This window comes from Odocoileus virginianus, chromosome 3, assembly GCF_023699985.2.
Source record: "Odocoileus virginianus isolate 20LAN1187 ecotype Illinois chromosome 3, Ovbor_1.2, whole genome shotgun sequence".
In the NCBI taxonomy this organism is placed as follows: Eukaryota; Metazoa; Chordata; class Mammalia; order Artiodactyla; family Cervidae; genus Odocoileus; species Odocoileus virginianus.
Genome location: NC_069676.1, coordinates 63,923,207 through 63,937,152, shown reverse-complemented (window position 1 = coordinate 63,937,152; position 13,946 = coordinate 63,923,207). Strand labels below are relative to the sequence as shown.

At 40.8% G+C, this 13,946-nt stretch overlaps 1 protein-coding gene across 2 annotated transcripts in view; it reads right to left on the bottom strand.

Moving 5' to 3' along the window:
• Positions 1-13,946, bottom strand: part of SGCD (sarcoglycan delta) — a 611,526-nt gene that overhangs the window by 71,024 nt on the left and 526,556 nt on the right. The gene's annotated exons all lie outside the window — the stretch shown is intronic.

The following is a 13,946-nucleotide window of genomic DNA, read 5'->3' as shown; positions in this document are numbered from 1 at the left end:
TAAAACAGGTATAGAAATTCACTCCACTCCAAATGTTTTAAGTGCAATGTGATAGTATTATCAAATATTTACCACTGTTTTACCTTGTATTTTCTCTCACTTTAGCCAGCATCCTTTCCATCCAAGGGCCAGGCATATCTTGCTTATGGTCTCAGAAATGATATACCATGAAAATACTCAGAGAAAATGAGTCTTCTGGTGCCTTTGAATGTGAAAAGCTTAGAAGATGAGGGAATTGGAATTGACTCAAGACATGATGAGTAAGAGTAGCCTTTCTCACTCCTAGACCAGAGAGAAGTTGACTGTCCCTGGGGAGGAATGAAAGATAGAGGCAGGTTGTGACAATTTGGACACTGCTCAGTCCTATATTCTGCTCTGTAGGCTGAGCCTGGAGACGAAGGAGTGAGGGGGGAGAGAAAGTTAAGTTTATGGTACCTAATTAATGTTAGAAAGAGCCCAAGAGGGGCAAGACCCTGGGAAAGGTTCGCTAGCTGGTGTTTTCAGGCATTAAGTCATGAGCTTTAGAAAATTTCTTTAGGAGTATTCTCTGCCTTTAGGAAATTTCTCTGCCTCCAAGTGCTGCAAGAACAGAAAAATTAACAAGAATGGTATGCAGATACGACATCTTTGGACATAAAAGAGCCTTGCAGACACCTTGCAGAAGTAGGGGTATCTCAGTGGTGACATGTGATGACCAGGGTCAGATAAGACAAGGGCATCTCACTGGATATCAGCAGGGGAGAAGATGTCAAGTGTTACACAGGCATGCTCCCTCACTACAAGATAAGCCCTGGGGAAATTATTCCGAATCCCAAATGGTAGTTTAAGTTTTGCATTCTAGTAGAATAGGAGCTAAAATTAGATATTAAGTTGCTACAGAAAAATAAGGATTTTACATCTTGTACATTTGAGTTGTAGTTGAAATGTATACACATTATATGCCATAAAATACTAGGACATGTGGTAAATGCTCAATATTTTATCTAGCAACCAATAACCGCTGCAATAACTATATTAGACTACACCTTCAGAGTGTACAGCAAAGGTCTGCAAACTATATCCTATGGGCCAAACCTAACCACATATTTTTATAAATAAATTTTACTGGAAGATAGCCATGTCCATGGAGGAGGAAATGACAACCCACTCTAGTATCCTCGCCTGGAGAATCCCAGGGAAAGAGGAGCCTGGTGGGCTGCCGTCTATGGGTCACACAGAGTCGGACACGACTGAAGTGACTTAGCAGCAGCGGCAGCAGCAGGCTTGTCCATTTGTTTCACATTGTCTATGGCTACTTTTGAGCTACAATAACAGAGCTGAGTAGTTGCAGCAAAGATCATATGTCCCTCAAAAACCTAAAATATTTACTCTCTTGTTCCTTATAAGAAATTTTTTGCCAACTCCTGGTTTAGAGGCTCAGTGATTTTAGGGTGTAAGACACACACAAAATCTCTCTCTCTAAAACACATGCACACATATACATACACACGCACAATATTAGTTAAGAGTTTTCCAGAGAAATATAAACAAAAATATGTATGGCTATGGGTAGATTTATTTTAAGGAATTGGTTTATCAGATTATGGACAGTGACAAGTTCAAACTTCAGGGTAAACCAGAAGGCTGGAGAAGAGACGTTGTACAAATCACTAGGTAGTCTACTGGCAGAATTCTCTCTTTGGGGGAGGTTAGTTTTTTCCTACTAATGCCTTTGATTGATTAGTTGAGGTTTACCCACTTTATGGAGGGTAAGCTATTTTACTCAAGTATACTGATATACATTACTTTGCCAACAAAGGTTCATCTAGTCACGGCTATGGTTTTTCCAGTAGTCATGTATGGATGCAAAAGTTGGATTATAAAGAAAACTGAGCACCAAAGAATTGATGTTTTTGAACTGTGGTGTTGGAGAAGACTCTTGAGAGTCCTTTGGACTGCAAGGAGATCCATCCAGTCCATCCTAAAGGAAATCAGTCCTGAATATTCACTGGAAGGACTGATGCTGAAGCTGAAACTCCAATACTTTGGCCACCTGATGTGAAGAACTGACTCATTTGAAAAGACCCTGATGCTGGGAAAGACTGAAGGCGGAAAGAGAAGGGGATGACAGAGGATAAGATGGCTTGATGACATCACTGACAAGAGTCTGAGTAAACTCCAGGAGTTGGTGATGGACAGGGAGGCCTGGCATGCTACAGTCCATGGGGTTGCAAAAAGTTGGACACGACTGAACAACTGAACTGAACTGATTTAAATGTTAATTCCAAGTGAAAAAAAATGCCTTCACAAAAACATTTAAAATAATGTATCTGGGTACACGGCCCAGTCAAATTGATACATAAAATTAACCAACACATATACACAAACATAAACACATATAACCAGTAACGTCCTCTGAAACCAAGGAGGAGAAACCAAGGACATACTCTCTGTATTCCTAACAATTTCATTCAACTCATTTTGATTAGTTTGCACTTAAATTAGTCAATTAGAATATACAGATCCTGCATAATACTCAGTTCCTCAGTGCTCTGAGAAACAATGAATTCATATATTCACATATTTTTCCTGAGAATGATAAAGTAAATATTTCACATTTCACACCCTGGTCATTTTGGTATAGCACCACCACAAAAAGGCTAAGTTTAAGTGGAATTTTATTTAAATCAGCTGGCATAAAAGATGACACATTTCTTTTTTCTCTGTGGGGAAACCAGACGGCCCTAATTAATAAAATGTATCATATCAATCTTCAATTATGTCTCAGTGGGGAGGGAGAATAATGCAGTCTGGAAGTCTTTAGACCTCAGAGAATGATGTTTTAATTAAATAAACACGTTTTTAGTTTTTTGTATTTAGGAAACAGCTTTAAAAACAAAGCACTGGGGTCTGATTTAAGGGAAAAGACTGAAATGTAAAAATCTTTGTTAATAGCATCCTATTTTGTCCTCACTTTTGTGAAACAGGTATAGCAGTACATGCTCTATCTCTCACAGGGTTAGTATTAAAAAAAAAAAAGATATTTAGGGGAGAATTTTGACTATGCAAAAAATAAAGTGTCCAGAACACTCTAGCTGGTCACAGTTCAGATTTGAGTATCAGTAGCCAAAAATGTTAAGAAAAAAAAAAAAAAACCTTCAGTGAATGCTGAAAATGAAGGCAAAGCAAAGGCAGGGAGATGTAATTAAACAGAACACAGGACTCCAGTGCTCTCACCTCATCTCCCAGATCCAGAGGCAGCACTTCCTCTGAAAATTACAGTGACCTGGTGAAGAGGTTAGTCCTGAAGTTCGGACTCAGAAGCTCCCACTGCTGGAAAACTTTAATTAGACAATATACTGCAACCTTAGTCATCTGGGATGTTGTTATATTTTACCAGACAACCATGGACTCTCCAAGACCTTAGAGTTCAAAAAGTCCAGGTTATAACTGCAGAGGTCTCCAGGGACCAGGCAGGGGATGTAAGAGTTGTAAGAGTGAAATATGTCAGAAGTCACTGCAAGGACAGAGAGAAATGGAAACTAGTCCTTAACCTCACTGTCAGGGAGACAATAAGGAGTGGTGCTGACCAGGGAGAATAGGAGATCATCCATCCTTTCTGAAGGCAGCAGCTCTTTTGGAGATTCTCAATTCTTGCCATTTAAAAGAAGGGTTCAGAAAAGATGAGAAGTCTCCCAATTTTTAAATACTGGCAGCTGATTCAAATGAAAACAACACAATCCATATGCTAAAGGATGTGTCTGCAAGCTATCAGCTGAAATTTCTGATAGTCTACTCTTCTCATTTTATTAACAAGGAAATAAGATCTGAGAGAAGTGATGGCTGGGGATAGCAACCAGCCAGTTACAGGTCAAGTCCCCCTGCTTCCTCCTCCATTCATTATTATAGTATGCTGGCAGATGTGTTGGTGTCCCCAGGATGTTGATTTTTTAATGTAAATATCTAACTGCCTCTAAATATTTATGAACTTAAGAACGTTTTCTCATTCTCATTTCCAGCTTCCCACTCAGTTCTAAAGGTAGAAATGAAACTATTGTGAAAGATCCTAAAGGTGGTTTTGAGGTCAGATCACGCACTTCCTCTCTAAAGCCTGGGGATGTAGGACACGCTGGTCTCTTTCTCTCCAGGCAGTCAGAGCATGTAATAAGATTTCTTGCCTTCCTTATTTCCATGGTCATAAATATTAGCTCTAAACTCACTTGTTCCCCTCCAGGTGTCTGTTCATGGTTTTTGTCAGGCTATCCAAACTTCATGTCACTACTAGACTTGGGTTTCAATGACAACTTTAGAAAAAGTGAAATCTACCAAAGGGAACATCAGAGTTATGTTAAATAAGGTAGAGGGCGCTCAGGCATATTGAAAGTCTTATTTCATTCAAACAGCAAATTACTTCCTCAGGTGCCTCACTTTCTGTCTGCCTGGCCTCAGACCCATCACTTAGCGTGTGTGTGCCTCAGTTGGTCTTGTGAAAACAATGTCCTGCAGGGCTCTGGATGAAAGGAGGTGATTATACTGCGTGTGGTGTCTGACACAAGGCTGGCACATGGCAGTTGCTGGCTTAGCCTGAGGATAAGCCTACTTAGAAGTGCATACATTATAAACTCCATCTTCAAGTTCCTACATAACATTTCCATAGACTTATTAGACTACAATATAGTTAACTGAAGGTTTTGTTTTAATGAACCATTTTTAGACCCTTTAATAAACAGCTCGGTCTGTTTGTGCTGAAAAACACTGAACAATTTATTGTATTTATTGTATAACAATGGAGGCATCCTAGGCAAGGTCAGAAACTGGTCCAAAAACGGCTCATGAGCCCATGTGCCACAACTACTGAAGCATGCACTCTAAAGCCCATGCTCTACAACAGAGAGGTCACTGCCGTGAGAAGCCTGCACGCCACCGCTGGAGAGCAATCCTTGCTCGCCATAACTAGAAAAAGTCCACTCATAGCAACAAAGACCTATTACAGCCAAAATAAATAAGCAACTTATAAAATGGCTCATTAATGCTATGATGTCTGGGATTTTCTTCTTAATAAAGTGGGGAAGGGAAAGTAAAGACTGGCTATGAGTTGATAATTGCGGAAGCGAGGCAATAGGTACATAGGGGCTTGTTGTAAATTCTTTAGTAAATGTCTAGAATATTCCATAATAAAAGGAAAAAAAAAGCCTACATATCATGGATTCTGCTCTTCAAGTTGTTTCAAAATGTAGCCCCTCTGCCCTTCTGCCATTGTGTCATGCTGCAGGTATCAGGAGAACAAATGTCTAGCACGTGTGCCATGTGTCCCCACACTCTCACTCATGCAAACATGAAAAATCAATCATGAGATCCCTCCTGTCAGGACTCTGGGCAGCTACTGTCAATAAAGAAGTTACTAGATGAGAAGAAAACTTTTTACTACCAATGTCTTGTAAACCAGAAAGGTCATCATTGCATTTAACTGCATTTTCTGTAGGACCTTGTAGAGTCTTAGGATGATGTGTTTAGGATTACAAATATTGGTATTTCAGGAAATTGGGTTGAATATGAGGATTTCTTTTTTTTTTTTTAACAGTGAGCATCTCATTGATTTTCATACAGCTACAAATCTAGTTACCTAGTCACAAGCTGCGCTTCTAGCATATTAATGTCAGTTCCACACATCAAAATTTCCTTTTCATCATTTTACATTAACAGCCTTCCTTTTAACATTCCAACACAGCTCATGCAATTTTGATGAGTATTTTTATCTTATTTGCGTTATCTATATGGATGATGATGAGCAGATGAAGCTCAGTGCTAACATATATTCGTTTTCTACTTTAAGTTTTGTCCGGCCCATCCAGCACACACAGATGCTCAGGCATGTGTGGCTCCTGTTGCTGAGATCCACACAGCTCTAGTCTAGATGGCAGTGAATTGCAGCCTGTTGGCGCACTCTGACTTGACACCTGTATTTGTGTGACATACAAGCTAAGAACAGGCTTTAAGTTTTAAATGGTTAAACTGAAATCTAAAGAAGAATAACATGTAATGAAATGAAGATCATTTAAAATTTAGATATCACGGTCCAACAATAATGTTTTTGGGGAACCTATTTGTTCTTGAACTTACTATGGCTGTTTTCAAACAATAATGGCAGAGTTCAGTACTGGTGACAGAGACCACGGGGCCTGCAGATGCTAAAATATTTCCTATCTGACCCTTTACAGAAAGTCTCTTGACCCTTAGTTTAGCTGAACTCTGCACAAAGGACTTCTTGCAATGATGGGAATGCTCTCTTTGTGGTCCATCAGAGCAGCCACATGTAGCTACTGGGCACTTCAAAGGTGCCTAATGTGGCTGAGGAACTGAATTTTTAATTTTACTTGATCTTAATTTAAATTTAGTGGACATTACAGTTCTTGTCTGCTTATAATGGCAATTTGGGTCCCATCTTGACCTTCAAAAACTATCCTGCCACAACCTTAACCTTCTGACTTTACCATTCATCCTATTTCCCTAAATTTCATTTTTTTAAGTGACTATTGAATTTGTTACAATATTGCTTCTATTTCATGTTTTGTTTTTTTGGCTTGTAGGATCTTAGCTCACCAACCAGGGGTCAAACCCATGTCTCCCTGCGTTGGAAGGCAAAGTCTTAACCACTGGACCACCAGGGAAGTCGCTGCAATGTACCATTCTTGATCTTCACTTTGTTTGGCATATTTTCTGCATTAAACACATATTTTCTCCTTTATGCACTTCTGAAATTTCTTCCTATCTCTATTTATTGCAGGCTCTTCTTCTTCATAAAAAGAAGCACTTGTTAATGAAATAGCCATGTCTTCCATTTATAATTGTTTTCCTGACAATAACTTTTACTCTTGTGGCACCAACTGTCATGACGAAGCAGATGGCTTTCGTATCTGAGCAGTGTTCCCAAAAGTCTAACTGCTTGCTGTGCGTCTCTCTGTAAACAACTCACCAGCATATAAACTCAAGCTTATCTACTTTTTGCCACCCTGCCTCAGCCCCCGGAGCAATCTCTTTTTTCTTTATTTTCCAATAAAGCTTCAGTTGCAAGACTCATATGCTTAAGAGTCACCTTTTGGTTTCCTTTTCTTTACTCCCAGCTGTATTCAAGGAGTTGCCATTTTGTTTATCTTCTTCAAATACAGTCTCTCTTATTCATTCCTCTTCTCTAGCCTCACTACTATCTCAGCATCATCTGTTTTGCTTTAATCACAACTTACAAATAATAAAACAAAAATAAAATAGGGTTCTGACTAAGAGCAAGGTCTCAAGCCAGGCTGCCAGGGCCGGAATCTCAGCTCTTTACTGGTTCTGTTATCTTAATAAATTACCTAACCTCCCTGTTCCTTGGTTTCCTCAACTCTAGAAGAGTGCTAATATGGTACTTCTTAAGAGTAAAAAAATATGAGAATTAAGCAAATTAATATTTGTAAAGCATTTAGGACCTTCCCTGGCAGATAGTACATTTTAAATATGCATTTAAATAAGAATGGCATATTTTTTAAACATGAAAATGCTAACAGCTGTTTGATATGATGAAAGGGATGATAATCTTTTACCGAAATATCATAGACAACTACAAGCAATATGCCAGCTTCCACATCCAGTTTGCTTCTCTAGTCCACCATGAATAATAGCATTTATCAGATAGTTCTGGAAACAAAGGCTTTCAGTAGTGACCATTTCTAGTGCTTAAGACACATAATTTTTTTTAGTGTGATGATTTTTAAATTGAAGTACAGCTGATTTACAACATTATATTAGTTTTTGGTGTACAACACAGTAATTCAATAGTTTTATAGATTATACTCTGGAATTCCCAGGTGGCTCACTAGTAAAGGCTCTACCTGACAATGCAAGAGACAGAGGAGACACTAGTTTGATCCCTGGGTCAGGAAGATTCCCCGGAAGAAGACATGGCAACCCACTCCAGTATTCTTGCCTGGAGGATCTCATGGACAGAGGAGCCCGAGGGGCTAATCCATGAGATTACAGAGTTGAAGATCTCAACTCTGTGAGATCTTCTTGGAATCACACAACAAAGCAACTGAGCACACGTGCATAGATCATAGTCCATCTAAAGTTTAAACAAAATAATGGCTATATATTTCCCTGTGCTGTACAATATATCCTTGCTACTTATTTATTTTATACATTGTAGTCTGTATCTCTTAATCCCCTTCCTCTATCTTGTCCCCTCCCTCTCCCCACCAGACACGGAATTGAATTTGAATTATCTCTTGAGTTTTGAATCATCTTCCCGCCATATTTCCTACCTCCTGCGTCTCTACTCAGAATTTCTCCTACACATCAAGTTGGAGTATCCTTTCCAAAAACAGCTCTGAGGACTTCAGTTGACTACAGAGAGGAGGAAACCCCAAACTCTCAGTCTGGACGGTGGGGTCTTCCATTTGCCTACTTCATTGACCATCTCAGTGTATTCTCTCCTTGATCCAGAGATTATGCTGCATCCTTCCCTCTCTTTGGAAATCCATACTTCAGCATCCCTTCATGACCAACTCAAATACCACCTCTCCCTGAACTCTGCCCTCATATTTCTCTGCCTCTTCTGAGCTTTCGGAGTATGATCAATTTAGTCGCTCAGTTGTGTCTGACTCTTTGCAACCACATGGACTGCAGCACGCCAGGCTTCCCTGTCCTTCACCAACTTCCGGAGCTTGCTCAAATTCACGTCCATTGAGTCGGTGACGCCATCCCACCATCTCATCCTCTGTCATCCCATTCTCCTTCTCCTTTTGCCTTCAGTCTTTCCCAGCATCATGGTCTTTTCCAGTGAGTTAGTTCTTTGCATCAGGTGGCCAAAGTATTGGAGTTTCAGATATCAGGTATTTGAGTATGATGCCAGTCACCAGATTCCTTTCTGTGATAGTTAACTGTTCTTCCTGGATGGTTCCTCCTTTGGTACAGAGGACGAGGTTTTGAGAGTTTGGGGAATTCTACTATACCCTGTATCTAAAAGGCTATCGATGAATTTGTATCACTGTGTCCCAAAGAAGCTGAGGAGAGCTATACACCTGATATTTTAAAAACATTGGACTATTTGGACTATTGGACTATTTGAACTAACTTCAGATTTAGAGAAAAGTTTTAAAAATAGTAAGGATAGTTTCTACATATCCGTCAGCCACTTTCCCCTAACATCAACATCTTATTAATATAAAACCATGTTGCACTTGTCAAGACTAAGAAATTAACACCAATTCAATACTATCAACTGAACTATACTCAGTGTATTTGGTTTTAACTAATTTCTCCTTATGTCCTTTTTCTATTTAGAAGCGAATGTAGGATATACATTGCATTTAGTGTCTCATTTTGAGGTCTAAATGAACATATTGTATTATAAAGGAAAGGATGTAGAATTTGAGAATAGATAGAAAATCTAGGTATGAGTAATGTTTTAAAGCATCATATGTGTGATTTTGAAACAAACTCTGAGTTTCGGTGTTCCTACCTGTAAAGGAATATGGTGGAACTGATGAGTTGCTTGGCTGCCCAGAATCTATTTTCCTTTTCTCACAGCACCCTGAGTTCTTTTTGGTATTTTCTTCTCACCAAATAAAGTTCAATGGAGCTTTAATCTGAGGTGCATTCTCCCTGAGACAAGTGGTAGCCGTGGAGACCAGGATAACCAGTATACCTGGCTAAAATATGACTTTTAAAGAGAAGGACAAAGGGATGGAAACCAGGTAAAGGCTGTGCATCCTAGCAGTGGCTTCCTGGTCCTACTCATCCCATTTCCAGGATGTCTTCTTTCTGAACTTCTAACACCACCTTAGTTCTTCTTTGTCTTTGGGCCTCATTTGCTAGCCTTCTGTTGATTTTGGAAGCTTCTTGGAATCCTTTCCAAAAGCAGTCTTTCAGTTCAGTCAGTCAGAATGTGTTTCTCTTGTCCACTACTGGAGAACCCTAACTTAGAGAACAGGTATAGTAGCTGCTCTTTTTGTTGTAAAGATTAAACAAGCTAATATCTTTGAAAATTCATTATCAACAGCCTAATAGATAAAATCCATTAGGTTAACTTTTCATTCAACAAAGATTTAAATACCAAATATTTATACGGGCCGGCCACTCTGCTAAAAATAGCAAGTGTTTAAAAAAAATTATCAAGGCAATTCAATGCTGAAGTGTTCTGCAGTTCTTCTTGTTCTGCAGCACGATGGTGAGGTGTGTATGTGTGTGTGCACATGTGCATGTGTAGGGTGGGGGGCATTGGGAAGGGGTGGGAACATATGTCAGCATGATTTCTCGAGCATCCTATAGTGGGTGAATCTCCTGGTCACAAAGGTACTCAAGTGCATATCTGGGAATTAGTTCTGTGATGAGGAGAGGGTATCACGTCTCCTTCCTCCAGCAGGCAGTAACAAGGTGATCAACCTGGGAGGCGCAAGGCCCATGGTCACTGGCACTAAAGTGAATGGCATGCTTCCCTGGTGCTGGAATCAGGCTTGAATTCCTATCAACACAACTTGTCAGTGAATAGCGCTTTATGACGCAAGTTGATGCAGAGGGAAAGAAGGGTCAGTGAATGCAAGTGTTGTATATTTATTTCCCTGGCTGAGGCTGCTGATTTCACCAGGCACATTAGCTGCTGTCTCCTTCACTGTGCAGCTCTGATAACAGAGACAGTTGGGGTTCATTCAAAGTTGAGGAAAAAGAGCCTCCAAGAGCACTTCAGTTCAGTGACTGAATGCCAGCACACACTGAATTTTCTACCTCCAGTCAACAACTCCCCTTCCTCCTTCTCTATGTTCTGTTTCATGACCCCTGCTAAATGGTTTCTAAAGAAGAAAAGAAAATAACAGGCAGTTGAAAGATGCAAAGGCAAGTTTGTTTCACTTGAATGTGTCTTTGTAATTCTGACTTCTGGACTGCTTCAGTCCAGATCAGAGACCATGACTCAGCTCTAGAGACCCTCCATTGGTTCAAATGCCAATTCCTCCTGCTGGTTGAGAGGGGAACACAGAGATGCTACAGCCTATCAAGCGCTATCGCCATGTGACTTAACTTCCTGGAATTCTGTTACCACGTTCCGCAGCCTCTGGCCTGCTCTGCTTTCTCTGTTAATCTGTCTTCTCACTTTGTCACAGTAGCGTATTTCTCTAAATCCACGATTAGTCTATGTGGACGATCGTTGCAGTGTCTAGTAAGGTCTGAGTGCCTCTGGAGCTGCTGATTGCTGGAGCAGTGCCCCTGATGGGAGGCCACTGTGTGAGGAGCCGCTCAGAGCATGGGATAGCTTTGAAAAATGGGACTGCCCCCGGAGGGAATCAGACAAGTCAATAAATCACAGCCACAGTTGTGAAATCCTGACAGACGCTCACAATGAGAAGTGGTCAGTTTTAAGGACTGACCCTGGGAAGTCTTCAAGATCAAATTCTCTGTAGCTTTGGCTTTGCCCACAGAATTCCCTAAAGCAAAGTGGATCTGAGATTTAGGCAGAACCAACCCCAGTTACTCAAAGGAGTGAAACCAGTAACCTGAAAGTACCATGCTCAAATCATCTGATGGATCTAAAGCGAATTGAGTCATCAGCCACAGCTTTGTCCCCTGGACACTTACAATCTTGTTATCAACTGGGGAAACTCTGTACCAAGGACGGTGGCTATTCTGTGTTCAGTAGGAATCCTTCTCCAGGATGAAGAGAGCTGAGTCCCATGGTGTACCAGATACTAACCTGCTTAGAGGGACTATCCATCAAGGCTCTCCTGCCAAGAAAGGTGGTATCCGGGCTAATGATTCCAGCAACTCTGGCTTCTAGCAGGACTGCAGGGTAAACGAGGGAACAGGTAGGAAAGTAGTGCGTTACAGGTGACTAATATGGTCCTAACTTTCCCTGGTTACATGTCTTATGGAGGTGCTGAGAGAAAAGTGGACCTCTGAGGATCAGTCTAGCCTAGTAGTCTTTAGATTTAGACAAATATTTAAGTTCAAATGAACTACTTAACTTGCAGCATGACCTGGATTAATAAATTCCTCAGCCTCTCCATGCCCCTGTTTCCCTATCAATGAAATGGGGCTAAAAATAGTACCTAACTCATGGCATCATTTTGATTGTTAAATGTATGTAAAGTGTTGTGCACAGTGTTCAGTATATAATTGTCACTCTTCTTAGTAATTCATGGAAGAGTAATATTCTTTCTGAAGTGTTTTTCACCTGCTTAGAAGAAAGAGTGTGACAGTTAAGACTCGTAGCATCAAAGAACATCAGCCCAGCTTGACTGAAGTTCAATAAACATTTGTTAAGTAGCTGCTATGGATCGAGGTTACTGCCAAGACACTAAAGGAAATGACAGTACCCCTGTTGTCTTCCCAACTGTACTATAACCTTCTTGACAAAGCATGCACGCTTGAAGGAAACTTAGGAACGTGGGCCAAGGCAGCCCATAGGCAAGCAGGTGGTTCTGTGGATACTGAAACAGTCAAATTCCTAGGAGCTGCAAAGCAAAGATATTCATGATGGCCCTTTCCCCTCCTCTTCAACCACTTCAGGGGATGCTTCATCAAATGCTTGGGAACTGCTAAAGCATCCTACCAAGCACAGCGCCTAAGCCCATTTCCCTGCAGCAGAGTGGCATAAGGGCCAAAGATTCAGAAACAAAACATAATAACACCAATGACTTTCCACGTCAGATCCGCGTCCCTCCGTGTTTCCTCTGCCATCTTCCATCTCTCGATTGTCATTGCCTTTGAAAGGCAAATCTAACTTGATTTGGTGACAGCTGCCCTTGGCCAAGCAGCCCATGTGAGTTTTCTTCCAGGCCTCCTACTCCCTAGCTGGAGCGCCCCAACAGGTGTCCCCACCCACTTCCTTTCAGCATCTGCCCTCTGCTCTAAGGGCTTTTCAAAATTCCACCTGCAGGGTTTGAGCACATCTACTCCTTTGGGAAGCATTCTTCTTCCTTCTTGTTTCTGTAACAGCTCCTCTGTCAGTTCCCGTTCTTCCTTCTAGTCCCTGATGTGCCTGTCTTTTCACTTTTTGTTCTCTTGAGATGCCATCCGCCCCAGCCTGGCCTTCTCTCTATAATGCCTTGTTCCATTGCTTCCTATACATTTTTATTCATCTGGCACCGTTACTTCAAAGAAAATGAAAAACTCCGATTATTCAGCCTTAAGCTCCAACCATTCCCGACAAGTTTCCTATTTATCTGGCGACACATTTCTCTATGATTCTTTTAGGCTTCACATCTTAGAATGATGTTATTCATTCAATAAATACTAATAAATGCTAGAGGCTGGAGGCTGGTAAGTTTTGTGAATGAGGCATAGGCTGTCCCTGTCTTTCCTCAGCCTACCCAGGGGGAAGGAAAGTCTCAGCTTAGAAACACAACACAGAACAATTACTATGATTGTATTAAAGACAAACTAGTTTGAGGGTTCAGAGAACCTTACAGGAGATGTTGTCTGAACTCAGACCCGAAGAATAAGGAGCAGTTATGCAAAAAGAGGATACAGAAGTATCCTAGGCAGAGGACTAGCGAAAGATCAAGTGGGCTGAAAAAGAATTTGACAATCTGGAAATAATACACCTTATCTGGGGTCCATAGTACAGGAAAACAAAACAGAGGTCAGGGTATCAAAGACTATTTATTCCCCATGTAAAGCATATGGCCATGACCCTGGGAAGTGCACATTAACATGCTTTCTTTCTTGTCACAGCATTGCCACTTCATCATCTCCCCCATCCTTTTCTACCTAGAACACCACCATCCTTTCTTGTGCTAAGCCTTGATGGTCTGAACTCTAGCATAGCCTTCGAGGTGTTCAAACTAACATTTTAACTAGTACTCTAGTGTAGATCATTAAATACTTCTTTAACTAGAACACAGTTTTGGCAAGTAACAATGTTCTGCCTGGGAACTTATTTAGCCATCCATCCATCCAAATTTACTAATGACCTACTGTGTGCCAAGCCCTGTGCAGAT